A 10,869-nucleotide genomic window follows, 5' to 3' on the forward strand; every position below is an offset into this window, starting at 1 on the left:
TGCACCCGCTCCGACGTTCGATGCTAGCCTCGGTACTGTGGATGCACTCTGCCGAATTCATGTGTTTTAGTGGGGACACCGAAGCCTGAATGTCTAAAATAGCTCCCGAAATTTTGAATCGAATAATTTTGAACTAATTTCATACTGTAGATGCACCGTTAGAAAAGTCTGTGTGTGTGTGTTAGATGGATGGGAGGGTGTCTAGAAACCACTCTGCTCTAGTCTTTTTTTCTCTGATTTACATTAGAAAATCTAAAGCAGGGAGCAAGAAGAGTTGCCTTCTCTGAGGCTTGAACTCAGGACCTTCAGATTATGAGACTGATGCACTGCCCGCTGCGCTAAGAAGGCTTGGAAGAGCTTTAGGCTCGGTGCTTATAGAACCAGCTGAGCAGCTGGGAACCAGCTGAGCAGCAAACAGCAGGACTTTGCCTGGGAGTTCACCTGGAGTGAGCCCACTGAGGCTTAAACCCTAACGACTTCTCTGAGGAATTACTGCATCTCCGGAGGAAGCTCATAGTAGGAAGGTAATATGGATGGGGAGTGTTCAACTGTTGTGACCTGCACTGGATGTGCCATCTTTGTCTTTCTTCCAGAGGACAGAAGCGACTTTGTCTGTACAAAGTGCAAGCTGGTCTCCATATTGGAAGAGAAGGTTCAAGGTCTGGAGCAACAGGTATCGACTCTGCGTTGCATAAGAGAAACTGAAGATTTCCTGGACAGACGTCAGGATATGCTTCTATGGGCACAAGGTTCTGAAGATTCAGAGCAGGCTGCGCAGCAGGGACAGGAGGACTGTGAAGAAATCTGGCAACATGTGACCTCCAGAAGAAGAAGGGGGAAAGTCCATGGACCAGCAAAGCGGACACAGGTAAGTAACCATTTTCATGTTCTCTCCACAGGTACCATTGCGGGGAGTGACCCAGATGATACGTCTGGGGGAAGGGAGCAGAAGGAGACTCCACCAGTTGAAAGGCATGAGATGCACTGTCCTAGGGTTGGGGGTTCCACGACCACCACTCCCAAGAGAAGGAGGTGGGTGGTGGTGGTCGGGGACTCTCTCCTCAGGAGGACTGAGTCATCTATCTGCCACCCTGACCGGGAAAACAGAGAAGTCTGCTGCTTGCTGGGGGCTAAGATTCGCAATGTGATGGAGAGACTACCGAGACTCATCAAGCCCTCGGACCGCTACCCCTTCCTGCTTTTCCACGTGGGCACCAATGATACTGCCAAGAATTACCTTGAGCGGATCACTGCAGACTACGTGGCTCTGGGAAGAAGGATAAAGGAGTTTGAGGTGCAAGTGGTGTTCTCGTCCATCCTCCCCGTGGAAGGAAAAGGCCGGGGTAGAGACCGTCAAATCGTGGAAGTCAAGGAATGGCTACACAGGTGGTGTCGGAGAGAAGGCTTTGGATTCTTTGACCATGGGATGGTGTTCCAAGTAGGAGGAATGCTAGGCAGAGACGGGCTCCACTTAACGAAGAGAGGGAAGAGCATCTTCGTGAGCAGGCTGGCTAACCTAGTGAGGAGGGCTTTAAACTAGGTTCACCAGGGAAAGGAGACCAAAGCCCTGAGGTAAGTGGGGAAGCGGGATACCGGGAGGAAGCACGAGCTGGAGCGTATGAGAGGGGAGGACTCCTGCCTCATACTGAGAACAAGGGGCGATCAGCGGGTTATCTCAAGTGCCTATATACAAATGCACAAAGCCTGGGACACAAGCAGGGAGAACTGGAGATCCTGGCAAAGTCAGGGAATTATGATGTGATTGGAATAACGGAGACTTGGTGGGATAACTCGCATGACTGGAGTGCTGTCATGGATGGATATAAACTGTTCAGGAAGGACAGGGAGGCCAGAAGAGGTGGGCGAGTTGCACTGTATGTAAGGGAGCAGTATGACTGCTCAGAGCTCAAGAATGAAACTGTAGAAAAACCTGAGAGTCTCTGGATTAAGTTTAGAAGCCTGAGCAACAAGAGTGATGCAGTGGTGGGAGTCTCCTATAGACCACCAGACCAGGGGGATGAGGTGGATGAGGCTTTCTTCCGGCAACTCGCAGAAGCTACAAGATGGCACGCCCTGGTTCTCATGGGCGACTTCAATCATTCTGATATCTGCTGGGAGAGCAATACAGCGGTGCACAGACAATCCAGGAAGTTTTTGGAAACTGTAGAGGACAATTTCCTGGTGCAAGTGCTGGAGGAACCGACTAGGGGCAGAGCTCTTCTTGACCTGCTGCTCACAAACCGGGAAGAATTAGTAGGGGAAGCAAAAGTGGATGGGAACCTGGGAGGCAGTGACCATGAGATGGTCGAGTTCAGGATCCTGACACAAGGAGGAAAGGAAAGCAGCAGAATACGGACTCTGAACTTCAGAAAAGCAGACTTTGACTCCCTCAGGGAACTGATGGGAAAGATCCCCTGGGAGAATAACATGAGGGGGAAAGGAGTCCAGGAGAGCTGGCTGTATTTTAAAGAATCCTTATTGAGGTTACAGAGACAAACCATCCCCATGTGTAGAAAGAATAGTAAATATGGTAGGCGACCAGCTTGGCTTAACAGAGAAATCCTTGCTGATCTTAAACACAAAAAAGAGGCTTACAAGAAGTGGAAGATTGGACAAATGACCACGGATGAGTATATAAATATTGCTCAGGCATGCAGAAGTGAAATCAGGAAGGCCAAATCACACCTGGAGTTGCACCTAGCGAGCGAAGTTAAGAGTAACAAGAAGGGTTTCTTCAGGTATTTTGGCAATAAGAAGAAAGCCAAGGACACTGTGGGCCCATTACTAAATGAGAGAGGCAACCTAGTGACAGAGGATGTGGAAAAAGCTAACATACTCAATGCTTTTTTTGCCTCTGTCTTCACGAACAAGGTCAGCTCCCAGACGACTGCACTGGGCAGCACAGCATTCGGAGGAGGTGGCAAGCCCTCTGTGAAGAAAGAAGTGGTTCGGGACTATTTAGAAAAAGTGGACGTGCACAAGTCCATGGGGCCAGATGAGCTGCATCCGAGAGTGCTAAAGGAATTGGCGGATGTGATTGCAGAGCCATTGGCTATTATCTTTGAAAACTCATGGCGATCGGGGGAAGTCCCGGAAGACTGGAAAAAGGCTTATGTAGTGCCCGTCTTTCAAAAAGGGAAGAAGGAGGATCCTGGGAACTACAGGCCAGTCAGCCTCACCTCAGTCCCTGGAAAAATCATGGCGCAGGTCCTCAAGGAATCAATTCTGAAGCACTTCGAGGAGAGGAAAGTGATCAGGAACAGTCAGCATGGATTCACCAAGGGAAAGTCATGCCTGACTAATCTAATTGCCTTCTATGACGAGATAACTGGCTCTGTGGATGAGGGGAAAGCAGTGGACATGTTGTTCCTTGACTTTAGCAAAGCTTTTGACACGGTCTCCCACAGTATTCTTGCCAGCAATTTAAAGAAGTATGGTCTGGATGAATGCACTATAAGGTGGATAGAAAGCTGGCTAGATTGTCGGGCTCAACGGGTAGTGATCAATGGCTCCATGTCTAGTTGGCAGCCGGTATCTAGCGGAGTGCCCCAAGGGTCGGTCCTGGGGCCGGTTTTGTTCAATATCTTCATTAATGATCTGGAGGATGGTGTAGATCGCACTCTCAGCAAATTTGTGGATGACACTAAACTGGGAGGAGTGGTAGATATGCTGGAGGGTAGGGATAGGATACAGAGGGCCCTAGACAAATTGGAGGATTGGGCCAAAAGAAATCTGAGGAGGTTCAACAAGGACAAGTGCAGAGTCCTGCACGTAGGATGGAAGAATCCAATGCACCGCTACAGACTAGGGACCGAATGGCTTGGCAGCAGTTCTGCAGAGAAGGACCTAGGGGTGACAGTGGAGGAGAAGCTGGATATGAGTCAGCAGTGTGCCCTTGTTGCCAAGAAGGCCAATGGCAAGTTGCAGTGGGGGAGGTTTAGATTGGATATTAGGAAAAACTTTTTCTCTAAGAGGGTGGTGAAACACTGGAATGCGTTACCTAGGGAGGTGGTAGAATCTCCTTCCTTACAGGTTTTTAAGGTCAGGCTTGACAAAGCCCTGGCTGGGATGATTTAACTGGGAATTGGTCCTGCTTCGAGCAGGGGGTTGGACTAGATGACCTTCAGGGGTCCCTTCCAACCCTGATATTCTATGATTCTATGATTTTGGGGTGTATAAGTAGGAGCATTGCCAGTAGATCAAGGGATGTGATCATTCCCCTCTATTCGACATTGGTGAGGCCTCATCTGGAGTACTGTGTCCAGTTTTGGGCCCCACACTACAAGAAGGATGTGGAAAAATTGGAGAGAGTCCAGCGAAGGGCAACAAAAATGATGAGGGGACTGGAACACATGAGTTATGAGGAGAGGCTGAGGGAACTGGGATTGTTTAGTCTATGGAAGAGAAGAATGAAGGGGGATTTGATAGCTGCTTTTAACTACCTGAAAGGTGGATCCAAAGAGGATGGATCTAGACTATTCTCAGTGATAGCAGATGACAGGACAAGGAGTAATGGTCTCAAGTTGCAGTGGGGGAGATTTAGGTTGGATATTAGGAAAAACTTTTTCTCTAGGAGGGTGGTGAAACACTGGAATGCATTACCTAGGGAAGTGGTGGAATCCCCTTTCTTAGAAGTTTCTAAGGTCAGGCTTGACAAAGCCCTGGGTGGGATGATTTAGTTGGGGTTGGTCCTGCTCTGGGCAGGGGGTAAGACTAGATACCTCCTGAGGGCCCTTCCAACCCTGATCTTCTATGATTCTATGACCCTCCTCCAGGAGTGACAGAGCCTGGCATGTGCTGGAAGAAGCGGGGAGCTCTGGTGCCCACGGACCTGTCCTGGCAGCTTTCTCAGCAGCAAAGAAATCAATTCTCCCTGCCCCTGAGCAACCCACCCACAGCTAATGGCAGCATTGGTGGGGGGTCCCAAGCTTTGCACCAACGTCCACATTTCAGACCTTCCTCTTATGGCACTTTCCATGTGAATTAGGACAAGCAAGCTGGTGTAGCTCCATGGGGTAATAGAAACCAGGGCTGCAGGGAAGGCTTGAACTCACAACCCCAGCAATATTGCCCTTTGCACTAACCACTTGCACCCCTGCAGGGGCTCCTTGGACAGCGCTGGGAAGTCGGCCGTGATCCGTCTCTGTGGTTCGCACCTTTGCCTGGCAATTGAAAGGCTGCCGGTTCAAACCTCACTCAAGGTGTGGCTTTCCAGCAATGAGACTCCAGTCCATTTTAACAGGAAGAACATCTCCTCTATTCTGGTTTAGCCCCATTTGACTCCTTCTGCCCGTCTTCTTCCTCCCCCATCGGTCCCTTTCCTTCCCCATTGGGGCCATGCAGAGGGGAGCGCCAGTCAGTCTCGGTCACCGAGAGGCTGTATCCCATAAGGGGAGGGAGGGGTCGCTGTAAAGCATTGATAATGGGTGGGGAGAGGTGTGCGTGGTTAGGGGGAGAAAGTCTGGAGAACTAACAGTGGGGCCCAGAGAGATTCCCCCACAGACTGGGGAGATCCCCTGCTGCCCACCATCACCCAGCTCTGGGAAGAACAACTTGGGATTGCTTGGGGAAGCCACCTTTAAAAACACAAGTGTTCCATGCTAGTTACATTTGAATAAGACCAAAGCCGCCTCAAACCCAGTGTCACAATCACTGTGATGACTTCGTCCTGACATTTTACCGGCCGCAGCCACAAAGCGAGTCAAATTACGGCTCCCGTTTGGCGTCAAGGCCCACAGACGAACCCAGAGGCTTTTCGTTCCTCAGGTTCTGCCGTCATTTCATTGCTGGCCTGTTCCGAGATTCATCGTTGGGCAAAGCAGCGTCAGGCCCTGAAACTGGGTGAGCCCAGAGCAGAGGCTGCCTTCATTTAACCTTCCAAAAACCAACCCGCCAAAACGTGGATTAGCACCCATGCTCCTCCAGCCACAGGGGAGGCGCCTCATCTGGGCCCCTGGTGCCCATGCTCCAGCAACATAAGACCACGGGGGCCTGGCTCCACCAAAGTCCGGGGCCCGGTGTCTCCCCCAGCCCCGCCTGCTGCCCCCGGGCAATTTAAAAGGGCCCGGGAACCATCACCGGCAGCACAAGGGGGCTAAGGCGGCTTCCTGCCCACCCTCGCTCCGTGTAACCCTTCTGCCCGTCAGAGTTGGCAGCAACAAGGGCCGGGTTCAATATCTAGGGGATCCATTCCAATAACACAATGCAAACCGGCTCGAGCCCCCACCCAGTGACCTGGGACAAATATGTACCACCCCCGCTGGGCGCCTCCCAGAGGCAATCCTTCCCCTCTCGCAAGCACCTAGTCTGAGTGTAGCAAAAAGCCTTTTAATAACAGAGAGAAACAATGTGGCATTATGTTGGGGAAACACCACCAACAGGATTCATAACACAACCCACGAGCAAAAAAAAACCCACCCCAAGCAAATTGGGGCATGCCCTTTCCCTTTGGTTCTTGAGTCCAGCAACCCCAAATCACCCAAAGTCCCAAAAGTCCAATGACCCAAAAGTCTCTGTCCCTGGTCAGGGCAGCCCCAAAGTTCAAAAGTTTATCTGCAGAGCTTTACCTCCCAACCTGGGTGGAGATGGGGGCGGGGGTAAGAGGCACCTTACATGATCTGAAACTGACCGCCCCACAGCTCCATGGGCCTCCACTCCACCAGCCGCCCCACGAACGGCTTCGCTCAGCTCCGCTCCACGTCCCACCAGCAGCTCCCGCCGTCCCACGAACTGCTCCACCAGCCTGTCCACGAGGCACTCCAGCCGTCCCGCAAACTTCTCCACAATAGATCTTCAGGCTCCCCCACTACTGAACACAACGCTCAGTGATTTCGGCTCTTACAAAAGGCCAAGTACAGTTCCCAGCACAGTTCCCATAATCAGGGTAATAACAATTTATTCTTCCTGCCCCAATAACAGAGACACTGGGGATCCCACAGCAGCCAAAGTGAGCATTTGGGCAGCTATGGCCTCGTTCTAGGCGGGGTGGGTGTGCCTATGCAAATGAGATCGGCCCCTGAAGTTCTTTTCCACAACTTGCCAGACCTCACCACCAGATGTCAGGGTGAGGCTCACCCTGACACTGCTTACACTCCGTGTGGCCTGCCAGTCTCGGAAGCGGCTGGCGCGTCCCTGCAGCCCCGGGGGTGGGGGGAGCTCCACATGCTGCCCCTGCCCCGAGGGCCGACTCTGCCATCTGTGGCAATGGGAGCTGCTGGGGTGGTGTCCGTGGGCAGCGATGGGCAGAGACCCCCCACCTAGGAGCTGCTGCCAGAGGGGGGTGTGGGTCGCTTTTGGGAGATCCCTGAGGTAAGAGCTGCATCCTCACTCTCTCCTGCATCCCAAGCCCCAGCCCAGACCCCAACCCCCTGCACCCAAACTCCCTCCCAGAGTCCACCCCCTGCACTCCCTCCTGCACCCTACCCCCATGCCCCAGCCCAGAGCCCACACCCCACACCCAAACTTCCTCCCAGAGCCTGCGCCTGCACCCCCTCCTGCACCCCAACCCCCAACCCCAACCCAGATCCCGCACCCAAAGTTCCTCCCACAGGCCTCTCCCCACACCTCCTCTCGCACCCCAACCCTCTTCCCCAGTCCAGAGCCCACCCCCTGCACCCAACTCCCTCCCAGAGCCCGACCTGCACCCTCTCCTGCACCCCAACCCCCGACCCCAACCCAGAGCCCACCCCCTGCACCCAAACTCCCTCCCAGAGCCTGCGCCCGCACCCCCTCCTGCACCCCAACCCTCTTCCCCAGCCCAGAGCCCACCCCCTGCACCCAAACTCCCTCCCAGAACCTGGCCACCCCACCCATTCCTGCACCCTAACCCCCTGCCCCAGCCCAGACCCCACACCACACACCCAATTCCCTCCCAGAGCCTGCCCCACACCTGCTCCTGCACCCCAACACCCTGCCCCAGCCCAGACCCCGCACCCTTCATTCCCTCCTGCACCCCAACCCCCTGCCGCAACCCACAGCCCACACCCAAACTCCCTCCCAGAGCCCAACCCCTTTCCCTCTCCCTCCCATACCCAAACTCCCAGAGCATTAGGCAGATGTGGGGGGAGGTGGACGGGGAGGCAGGACTTGGTCCCATTCTGGAAACCACCAAAAATTGTAGAAACCTGCCGCCCCTGTCCAGCCCAACCTTCTGCAGGTGCCCCTCAGGCCCCACCCGTGCAGGGTTTGAAGCTTGCATTGCTTAAATTCCAGGACGCTGGGGGACTTCAGCTCCCCTTTGTCCAGTGGGAACCTTCAGCCCACTCCCAACCAGATTCTTGTCCATGGGATGACTGTCGGGGGGCTGGGCCCCTCTTTGTCTTTTCTCTCTGGGACAGGCCAGGGTACCTACAACTGGGGTATCTGAGCACCCAGGACCTTCTATGGAGATGCCCTTCTCCTTCCCCTTCTGTGGTCCCATCTGTCATTGACTCCAGCCTGTTTTCTATCCATCATCAGCACCATCCCAAGCCAGCTGCACCCGCCTCAAAAAGACAGTGTCCCCTGATGGGTGTAAATCATAGAATCATAGAATATCCTCATTTACACATTTCTTTGGCAGTCATGACAGGAGACAAAGGGTTTCTATTCCCAACTTGAAGGCAAGGAGTGCATTAGGGGCAACTCCAAGGGAAAGACTATTGATGGAGATCTCAATCTAAATTCTACAGGAGTTTTGTTATCTTCCCTTTTGGTTCTATCCCTGGAAATTCCCCCCGACTAGTCTGCTGAAAGATAAAATCATCTAAATCTGCCTCCAAAGAACCTGACCGGCTGAAGCAGGAGGAGACCTGAGAGATGGCCACTTTCAAATCAAAAGGGAACGCTGAGACCTGCCTGTTGCCACACCAGCCCCCACCCGTCCCCAGGAGAAGGAGGCACCGACCTGTCGTGTGCGATCTAATGAGCAGGGAAAGAATCTGGGAATTACCTTCTGTAAAAACTCATCCTTTTGTTCCTCAAACACCTGTGGAAATAGCTGATTCAAGAAGTTGTTGACAGAGGGATGGTCCGCGTCTCTCAGCAGCTCCTTGGGTCACCAGCCGTTGTCAACCAAGCCAGTTGGCAGACTGAGGGCAGGGCAAGAATGCTGACCCCCAACACTCGTTGCTGTTGGCGTCCGTGACATCACAATCAGCTTGTGCATAAACACACACAGACCCCACCCAGAGAGACACACCCCCACTGAGCAACTCCCCACTCTCCCTCCCAGCACTTCCTGCCTACCCCAGAACAGCTGTTTCATGGAATTGAGGATGCTCCGGGAGGGTCGGTTCGGGGCGGGGACATGGCACACTTGGGGCACTGCATGGGATTCTTCTCTCCTCAGTGCAGGGCTCAGCACTTGTCCTTGCTGAACCTCATCAGATTTCTTTTGGCCCAATCCTCTAATTGGTCTGGGTCACTCTGAACCCTATCCCGACCCTCCAGCGTATCTCCCTCTCCCCCCAGCTTAGTGTCATCTGCGAACTTGCTGAGGGTGCAATCCATCCCATCCTCCAGATCATGCACAAAGATGGTGAAGAAAACCAGCCCCCAGAGTGACCCGTGGGGAAGCGGGGGAGGGGGTGGAGGAGAGGAGGCAGACGGTGAGTGGCAGGGACCCCACAGAGGGGGGTGCATTAGAGGAGAGGGGGAAATCATCCAGGCAGCGGTGGGCAGTGTGGGCTGGGAGAAGAGCTGAGGCAGATACAGGAAGAGATGGAGCACAGGCGGGGCACTGGGCCCAGGCACCTGGGGTCTGGTCATCGTTGGCACCAGGAGAGGAGAGAGACAGAGACAGAATGTGTGTGTTGGCCAACATACTAGAGGAGAGACAGAAAAACATGGTAGGATAGCAAGCAACTCACCTTCTGGAGTCATCTGTGATGAAGCAGGACTTCATGTTTCCTCTGAATCGTGTGGGGGTGCCTCAGTTTCCCGTATGCAGTTCTTAAGGATCTAGGGGGTGGGGTAAGGGTGTATGATCGTTGCAGAGCTCTGGAGGGCAGGTGTGTGCAGGGGTCTGGACACAGAGAATGGCCGACACCCTCTTTCCTGGCACCTGATGCCCTGGGCCCTTCCCCCCGCGAGGTGAGAGCTAAAGGGTTGGAGAACAAAGGAATCGGGTGCCCTCCTGGCCGGGGACAGGGACAAAGCCCAGAGGAGGAGGGGCTGGGGGGAGTTTCAGTTGGGGGCTGGCTGGAGACATGGAGTGAAGGGCAGACGGGGTTGTCTGGCTCACTGCCCCCCCGCCAAAATGGACCCGGCTGAGGGGTCCTGTTCTCTGCACCTACAAGCTCTGTGTTAGACCATATCCCTGTGGTCTAATAAACCTCTGTTTTCCTGGCTGGCTGAGAGTCCCGTCTGACTGCGGAGTTGTGGGGCAGGACCCTCTGCCCCCCCCAGGACCCCGCCTGGGCGGACTGGCTGTGGGAAGCGCAGGGAGGGGCAGAGGAGGCTGAAGGCTCCGAGGTCAGAGCCAGGAAGGTGGAGCCGGGGGAGCTGTGTGTCCTGCAGACAGGCTGCTCCCCGAGAGGAGACTTCCCCAGAGTCCTGCCTGGCTTCCTGGGGAGCAGTCCCAGAGCATCGCCCGGGGACCCCAGGACATCCTCCTCCTCGATGAAACCTTCTGCTGTGTGACGTGTTGTGTGTGTCGTGTTGCATGTGTCGTGTGACGTGTTGTGTGTGTGACTTGTGTGTCGTTTTGTGTGTGTGAGATGTGTTTATGTGTGCATGTTGTGGTCCATGTTGAGTGTGTGTGTGCCATGTTGTATGCTGTGTTGTGTGCGTGTGACGGTGTGTGCTGTGTTGTGTGCCGTTTTTTTGTGCATGTTGTGTGTGTCGGTGTCATGTGTTGTGTGAGATTTTTGTGTCTCGTGTTGTGTGCCG

General features: G+C 53.9%; 1 non-coding gene across 1 annotated transcript; it reads right to left on the reverse strand.

Annotated features, from left to right (window-relative positions):
* Positions 1-275: 275 nt before the first annotated feature.
* Positions 276-348, reverse strand: TRNAM-CAU (transfer RNA methionine (anticodon CAU)). The gene has a single exon. It is a non-coding gene; the product is annotated as a tRNA-Met (tRNA).
* Positions 349-10,869: the final 10,521 nt, after the last annotated feature.

The sequence above is a fragment of the Lepidochelys kempii genome, unplaced genomic scaffold (genome assembly GCF_965140265.1).
Source record: "Lepidochelys kempii isolate rLepKem1 unplaced genomic scaffold, rLepKem1.hap2 scaffold_37, whole genome shotgun sequence".
Lineage (NCBI taxonomy): Eukaryota > Metazoa > Chordata > Testudines > Cheloniidae > Lepidochelys > Lepidochelys kempii.